We start from the raw sequence: 8039 nt of genomic DNA, 5'->3' as shown, positions 1-8039 counted from the left end.
CCTCCCGAGTAGCTGGGACTACAGGCGCCCGCCACCTCGCCCAGCTACTCGGGAGGCTGAGGCAGGAGAATGGCATAAACCCGGGAGGCGGAGCTTGCAGTGAGCTGAGATCCGGCCACTGCACTCCAGCCTGGGCGACAGAGCGAGACTCCGTCTCAAAAAAAAAAAAAAAAAAAAATTAAAAGAGGGAGTCATAAAAGGCCTCACTAAAAAGGTGACATTTAGAGAAAGGGTTAAAAGACCGAGGGTGCTGTGGTGGGCGGGGGCTTGCAGGAGAGTGTGCTCCTGAGGGAGGGGGAGCAGCGCGGGCCTGGAGGGTCCCAGTAAGGGCAGGCAATGCAGGGTCTCCTGAGGATCTGGCTTCTCCTCTGAGGATGTGGGAGCTTTGCCTGGGGCTTTAACACCATCCCTCTGGCTGCTGGAGGGAGAAGGCAGGGAGGAGGGGTGGAGGGGAAGGGCAAAGGCAGGCAGAGCAGGGAGGAACCCTGCACGGTGCAGGAGAGTGGTGATGGCCACTGGACTGAAGTGGGGGCAGAGGAGGGAGGAGAGGAGTGGACTCAGGCTTACTGTGCAGCTGAGCTGCCTTCCTCTGCCAGAGCTCAGCATTTCCAGAGCAGCCACTCCTCTATCTGGCTTAGCAGTATGAGCTCTGGGGTCAAACATACTAGGCCTCAGTTTCCCCATCGATAATATAAAGGGTGATTATGAAGCACTCAGACAATCAATCAGATGCTCTATGGAGACAAAGCAAGTGAGAACATCCTGCAAACTGATCAGGATTGGGCATGTGTCACCAAGAGGGAAGCCACCTTTACTGGGCACCTACTGTGCACCAAGCACAGAACTCAGGGCTCCGCAGTCATCAAGCCTCGCTTATCATAAGGTGATGTCACCTGGCTGCTATAATTACAGGTGAGCTTAAAAGAACTAGTGCTGAATCAGAAATGTGGGGGGTGGCATCCAGGCAGTGGCCACTTTTTAAGCTTCCCCAGTGATTCCACTGAACACTGGGATGGAGAGTCACTGTCACCTTGCTGCCCTATGATGAAGATGGGAACACTGCCATTCAGAGAAAGAAAGCAGCTGCTTCTCTTCACATGGTGTCCAAGCGGCAGAGGAAGGATTTCCAACAAACCCCTCCACCCCTACCCATCTCCTGCCCTCCACCCTCACCAGACCCGCTCTGAGGCTCAGGAAGTAGAGGAAGCAGCCCCAAGGGAGGCTAAAACCCTGCCAGGGGAAGCAGCTCATCCATCGGATGGCTCCTAGACAATCCCGAGCCAAGAAAGAAAATGCCACCAAGCGTTTTCAGTATGGACTAGGGCGGCTGGCCAACAGGTGCACCCACAGGGCCACCTGCCAAGAAACAGGTGGCATGCCTGTTAATATTCCTGGCACTGCCTTTAAAGAGCAATAATTAGGAGCAAAAGCCTGGGCAGGCACCATTAACAAGTACGCAGATTAAATCATGGGCCGTGTGGGTGGAGGTGTCGGAAATGTTGCCACTACGGTCCTCGTGTGTCACGGGGCAGCAGCTCCCCGGGGCTCCTCCTCAAGCCAGGGCACGGCAGTGCCAGCCGCCCCCTCCACTCTGATCCCAGGCTGCCTCCCCACACCTGCCATGTCTCAGGGAGAGGACGGCCTGCTGAGGGGGTTCAGAGTCAGACAGTGCTGGATTCAAATGCCATGTTGCTTGTCCATTCCTAAAGTCAGTAAGTATAGCATCACCCAGGCACCTGGCAGTGTGACAGTTTCATGAAAATGACACAAGTCTGGGGCCTGCAAGGGCTCCGCGCATGGGACCTGTCTTAAAATTATGTACCAGGCATTTCTCTTGCAGAGCTTCAGTTTCCTCATCTGAAAAATGGGGAAAGGGGATAAAGATGAATCACGTTAATGATCACTCTGTGGCAATGGCAGACACTGTTTCCAGCCCCGAATGCACATTAATCTTCTCCAACACCCCATCACATGGGGCCTGATTATGCTCACTTCATGAATGGGGCGATCAGGCAGGGGGCCAAGGTCACGCAGCTTGGAGCCAAGTGGGAGTCTGAATCAGGCGCTGGCGAGGCCCACCCTGGGACCCACCCTGCTACTCCAAGCACAGACGCACCTCTTGCTGAGCTCCATGTAAGCGGGTAGGTGCTGTGATTCAATACAGAAAACACGGCACACTGAGCACACGGGGCACAGCACAGCCCACGGCCGCACACCCGAGCTCCAGTGACCCTGGATCTCTGTGCCAGGAGGTCTGCCCAGCATTTCTGGGGGTTGGGAGGGCTCTTCCGGGTCAGAAGTGGGAGGTGGAATCAGGTTCCCGCTCATCCCTGGGCACCAGCCAGTGAGACCCTCATCTGGGAAACAAGGCAAGAATTAAGGGAAAGGGGCAAAGGCTGGGTCTGCCCTTGGGGAGACAGTGTTACTTGACGGTTTCTCGTCCCCTCTGGCAGGTGGGTTAATTGAGAAGGTAAAAAACAAGCTCAAGGTCACAGAGTCCATTGAAAGTAGAGTCAGGGCTTGAACCCAAGTGCTGGGCTCCCAGTCGGGGCTGCTGTTTCCGCTTAGCAGATGTGCCTTTTGGGCCAGTGGCTGGAGTGGAGCTGGACTCCCGCACTGACAGGGCTTCTCAGGCCCTCACACACACAGGAAAAGGCCTCCAGCATCCACATGGCAACAAGCACCAACCCGCAGGGCTGGGCAGGACCCTGCCTCCTCTCTCCCTACCTCCCCACCAGATTCCACACCCCAAGTCCCGAAGGCCCGGAGAGGTGGGAGAGCAGGGTTGTGCCACAGGATGAGAAGGGGCTGTGTAAAATTTACCCACTCTGGGCCTTGGCATCCTCAGCATAAGTTGCCAGCAGCACAGCACTGCCTTGGGAAAGTGGGTGTGACAGACTCTTGCAGGGAGCTGCGTCCCAGCATCACCCTTCCTGCGGGCAGTCTGCAGGTCTGTACCTCCCACCTGACCCATAGAAAACTGGAAGCCCACACAGAGGGGCTCTGGAGCTTGTCCCAGCCACCTCATCACCAGCACAGCCCCCATCCTGCCATGCATCTCACCCCCAAAACTGCCAGGCTCAAGCACAGAGAAAGGAGGGTGCCCGAGGTGACACAGCTCATTCACAGCTTGCTAGTGCAAGGGCCATCGCTGGGTGCTCCTTCCTGTGTGTCACGGCATGGAGGCTTCTAGCCCCAGATGAAGAAAGGGAGGCACATCCCAGAGGTGCCCTGAGGCTCTCAGACAGCCCAGCCTTGCTGCAGGATGGCCAATATCTGTGTGATTTTTCTCCAGGTCAGGAGGGTCAATGATCTGGACAAAGTTCCATGACTCTGGCCATTCAAACGAGCCACTGTAATGTGGGAATCGGAGTCTAGCAGGAAACTAGATGACAGACTACGAGAGCCACAGGGCTCTTAGACAAGATCACAGAGCCACATGACCACAGGGGACTGGGTGACAGCCCACAAGGCCACAGAGCTCCCAGGGATGGGGACGCAGGGCCACACAACACAGGGGACTGGGTGACAGCCCACAAAGCCACACAAAATTGAAACCCTGGAGCCACAGAATGTTAGTTTCAGGAAGCCCCAGATGGTGGCTCAAGAACTGCAGGGCATTACGCTTCATGGATCCATACCCACCACACTGTGATCTGGCCACAGGCCATTAGAACCGCAGCAGAGAATGCCAGAACTACAGACAGAAGCCACAGCGGCAAATGCAGCCAAACCACAGGTTATCAGAGTCAGGGAGGGGACAGAGCAAGGCGATCAACAGCATTGGGCCTCAGACCATTCAGTGTTCAAAGCAATAGTGTAAGTCATCCATGTTGCTCACCAAGCAAGCCATGACCCCCAAAAGCTCCTTTTCATAGCCCCTGACCCCTCCAATCTTGCCCTTAACCCTGGAAAACTCCCCTTTCCATGGCTTCCAGTGAGAGATGCAGTCACATGGCCACTGTGTGACGTGGGATGATTCTCTGCCTACTCTGGGCCTCAGTTTCCCCACTGTAAAATTAGAAGTTAGCCCTCTCTGAGGTCCTTTCTGATTATTGGAGGTGGGGTCCAATAATCAAAGGTAGAGTCAACCTCACCTCCAATAATCTGTGAAAGGATCACATCACTTCTCTCCCTCTCTACAATCTTCTGTGGCTCCCAAAGGACTCATTTGAATGAATGAATGAATGAATGAATGAATGTCAACTGCCCAGCCTTGAGGCATCTTTTTGCTCTTTGCCCTCAGTCCTGCCCCTTGTAGCCAGATGGAGCATTCAAGAATTCACCTCAATTTCCCTTTCAGTTTGGGGCAGATTCTTATGCAACTCACTCAGCAGTGAGGGCAAGACTAGGACTCAAACCCAGGACCCTTGATTCCAAACACCCTTCTAATCTGTTCCTGAGCACTGGAAAAAATACCTACAAGGAAGAAGAGAGCAGGCCCCTAAAAGGAATCTCGGTTATAAGTCATTCCAAGCCCCCTGCCTCTGCAGCATGGGATCCCGCTCAGTGAGGCCAACCATCCCTCATGGCCTCCATGGGGACCCTGCATGACTCTGGGCTGCAGTGTCACATGGCATCCCAGGAGACATGGCATCCCAGGAGTCATGGCATCCCAGGAGACATGGCATCCCAGGAGTCAGGAGCGACAGCACGAGATTCAGGATGATGCCACCACTCCAGGGATAAGGAAAACCAGGGGTGATAACAAGGTCACAACACACGCTGGGGACTCTTCTAGTCCTCAAACAAAGATTTTCTTAAGGCTCTGGCAGTGGGAGCATTGAGAGAAACAGTAATGATGATGACAGCAGTATAATCCGGTAGCATTTATTCCCAGGCCCAAAGCATTCAATTGTGCCCATCATTCATTCACTTGCTCATGTGCTGGGCAGCTGTCATGCACCAGCAGTGAATAAGGCTTCTAGCACTTACATTCTACACAGAGAGACAGACAAAGACATGATAAATATGTCATACAATACTGGTTGAAATAAGTGCTTTGAAGAAAAATGAAGTGGCGTGAGACGGTTATGAGGTAGTAGGAGGTCTCTGTGATCAAGTCTTCACACAAATGAAGGGAATGGGGGACCCAGCCATGCCCAACCATGCAGATTGGTGAGCCAGGCAAAGAACACAGCCCATGCAAAGGCCCTGGGGCAGGACCGTGTCTGGTGTGTCTGAGGCCCAGCAAGGAGGCCAAAGCTGGAGCTGAGTGATGGAGGAAGTAGCAGAAAGGATGTCAGGGGGGTCCCAGGGGCAGACCACCAAGGGCCAGGTTGGCTGCAGTGAGGACTCTGGTCTTCCTCAGAGGGAGGTGGGAGCCATGGGAGGGTGTTGTAGAGAGGAAGGAGTGATCTGACCTAGGTTTTAACAGTATCCCTGTGGCTGCAGGAGAGGGACAGACTGAGGAGGGAGTGAGGGTGGTGTGGGAAGACCAGTGAAGAGGCTGCTGCAACCATGCAACTAATAGATGCCGGGACGCAGACCAGGGCCGTGAGAGGCAGCCAGTCATGGACATGTTTTAAAGAAAAGTAGTGACTCATTACAGACACACACAGCCCTGTGAGGCCAGGAGAAGTATGTCCACTTCACAGAGGAGGAACCTGAGGCTCAGAGAGGTTAAGTCACCTGCCCAGTGTCACACAGCAAGGGAGTGTCAGAGCTGGGATTAAAACCCACGCCATCTGGTTCCAAGGCCTGTGCTCTCTCATTCTGTCATGAGTGTCTCCTTGGGACTCATACCTGACTAATGTGGCACAAGGTCTGGGGTCTGAGATTGGAAGTGGACCATCCCCACCCCCATTGCTAGTGCCAGGATCAGCTACAAAGCAAAACTGGGAAGGGGTCCAGAAGTATGCCTGTGTGGGAGGGAGAGAGAGATGGGATGGGGCCCCTGCATAGCTTGGGACAGGTGAGAACGGGGGAGGAAGTAGCTAGGGATGTATTCCAGCTTTCTAGGCCTGGATGTGGAGCGTGAGGTCAGCACACCATGAGCACTCAGCAAACAACCCACATGGGCAGGCTGGGCTGTGTAGTCAGACAACCGAGGCTCTAACCCCAGTTCTGCCCTTCACCAGCTGTGTGGCCTCCAGAGCATCACTTATCCTCTCCATGTCTCGGCTTCCTCACCTGCTCACTGGGGCTGTTGTGGGGGTAACGCAGGGAAAATGCTGGCCGGGCATCTAGCAGAGTAATCAATCCAGCTGACAGGCAGCAGCTGGGCTATCAGGATTACGGGGAGGGGCTGCAGTGACAGCCTTCCCCACTCTGCCCAGATGTCCCACCTTGTGGGGCTTTGCCTCCCACCCACTTTTCATCTTCTGCAATGTACTCAGGGCCTCCTTCCTGTCCCTGATTCAGGAGTGACAGCCAAGACTGAGTTGTGCCTGCTTGCCTGGAATTACGACTTCTAGGGAAGAAAACGATTAACATGGTTGCAGAAGGCTGGATTCTTAGAATCGGGCTGTGTCAGAGAAAGCTTCTGGTCAAAACTACAACCCACCCATTTTACAGATGGGGAAACTGAGGCCAGAAGAGAGGGTACATTTTCTAAGTCACTGGATCCCTAGGGTCTGGTGCCTAGTCCGCTGCCCTGGGGGAGTCCCAGGGAGGTCTAGGGGATACAGGCAGGGCAATGGGCTTGGCCAATCCAGATGGCCAGGGCCCTGCTAGGCCACGCATTAAAGTTCTGGTTGCCGGATTGTGGGAGATCCAGGGGCCCTGGGGGAGAGACCAGGAGACATTGGGTGAGGAGACCTTGGGGAACCAGTTGTTTCCCAGCCAGTGGGGGGGGTGCTGCAGTATTTTAACACCAGCCATGCACACACCAGCGCCGCTTCCTCCACCACACCCCTCTTGCTGCGATAGGTGCAGCTCCTTCCAGCCTCAGCCTCCGTGCTGCACCCTTTATATGCGTTTTCCTCCACAGCCTCACAAGCACCCTGTGAGGCCGCATTTTTCACTTCAAGGACCACCACTTGCCGCGGGGAAGTGACCTGCCGTGGTCCCACAGCTGGTTTGTGGCAGAGGCAGAAGTCAAGCCAGGCCCTGTTCTAACCACTTTATGTATATGAACTCATTTAACTCTCACAAAAACCTTTGCACAAGGACTATAATTATCCCAATTTGACAGTGGAGGAAACTGAGGCTCAGAGAGGCGACATGGCTTGCTCAAGGTCACCCACTTGGCTAGTGGCAGAGCTGGGATTTGAACCCAGGCTGTCTGGCCCCAGACACCAAGCAAAGGAAGAGGGGTTTGTGGCAATGGGGTGAAGGTGAGAGGAAGGATGGGGGAGACATGCCCCAGTGGAGGAAGGACTTTTGAGAACAGGGGTGTCTAACGTTCAATCGCATGTGTGATGAAATTCCCTTTGTCACCTCCTTCCTGCCAGCATCACAGAGTTGTTCCTCTTTGGTCTTTGGAGCAGGTGTGTCCCAGGCTGACCCCAGATAGCATCGTGCCTACAGAGACAGCCCACCTGGGATGGGGACATGACCCTTCCCATGAACAGTGAAGCAGCAGGACGTCAGAGCCAGGGGGCTGAGAGGGGAGCAGCCCTGGGCACAGTGGAGGGTGTCTGGGCCAGTTGGGACCAGGACCAGGGGTGCTGAGGCCATCAGAGCCTCAGTCAGATTAAAAGCAGAGCTACGCAAAGTGCAGCTGCAGGCCCCGTCCTGTCTTTGAACTATTTGTTGTTGGACAGTGATTGTTACTCTTGGAAACAAACATTTCAGAAGCAATGGTTAGAAACTATTACAGCAATTTCACACGTTGCCACAATATCCAAGTGCCTGATCAGTGGCTTATAGTTTTCGTGTCTTTGTGTTTTAATTTCATTTTTCAACAACTCATTGTTAGTGTATTTTTCTCAAATGTATCAGTCTCCAGTGAATTGAAAATAAACAGAAAACACTGGCCTTCTCCAGATAGCCAAGAGGCACTGCTTTTACCGGAGCTACCCAGTGGTGAGAAGCTGGCGCTCGACCTGAGGTGCAATTCAACCTAAAATAAAGCTGTAAGGTAGAAGTTCTGCTTT

The sequence above is a fragment of the Piliocolobus tephrosceles genome, chromosome 2, assembly GCF_002776525.5.
Source record: "Piliocolobus tephrosceles isolate RC106 chromosome 2, ASM277652v3, whole genome shotgun sequence".
In the NCBI taxonomy this organism is placed as follows: Eukaryota; Metazoa; Chordata; class Mammalia; order Primates; family Cercopithecidae; genus Piliocolobus; species Piliocolobus tephrosceles.
The sequence above is the reverse complement of the archived record's forward strand: the minus strand, read 5'-3'. Positions refer to the sequence as shown.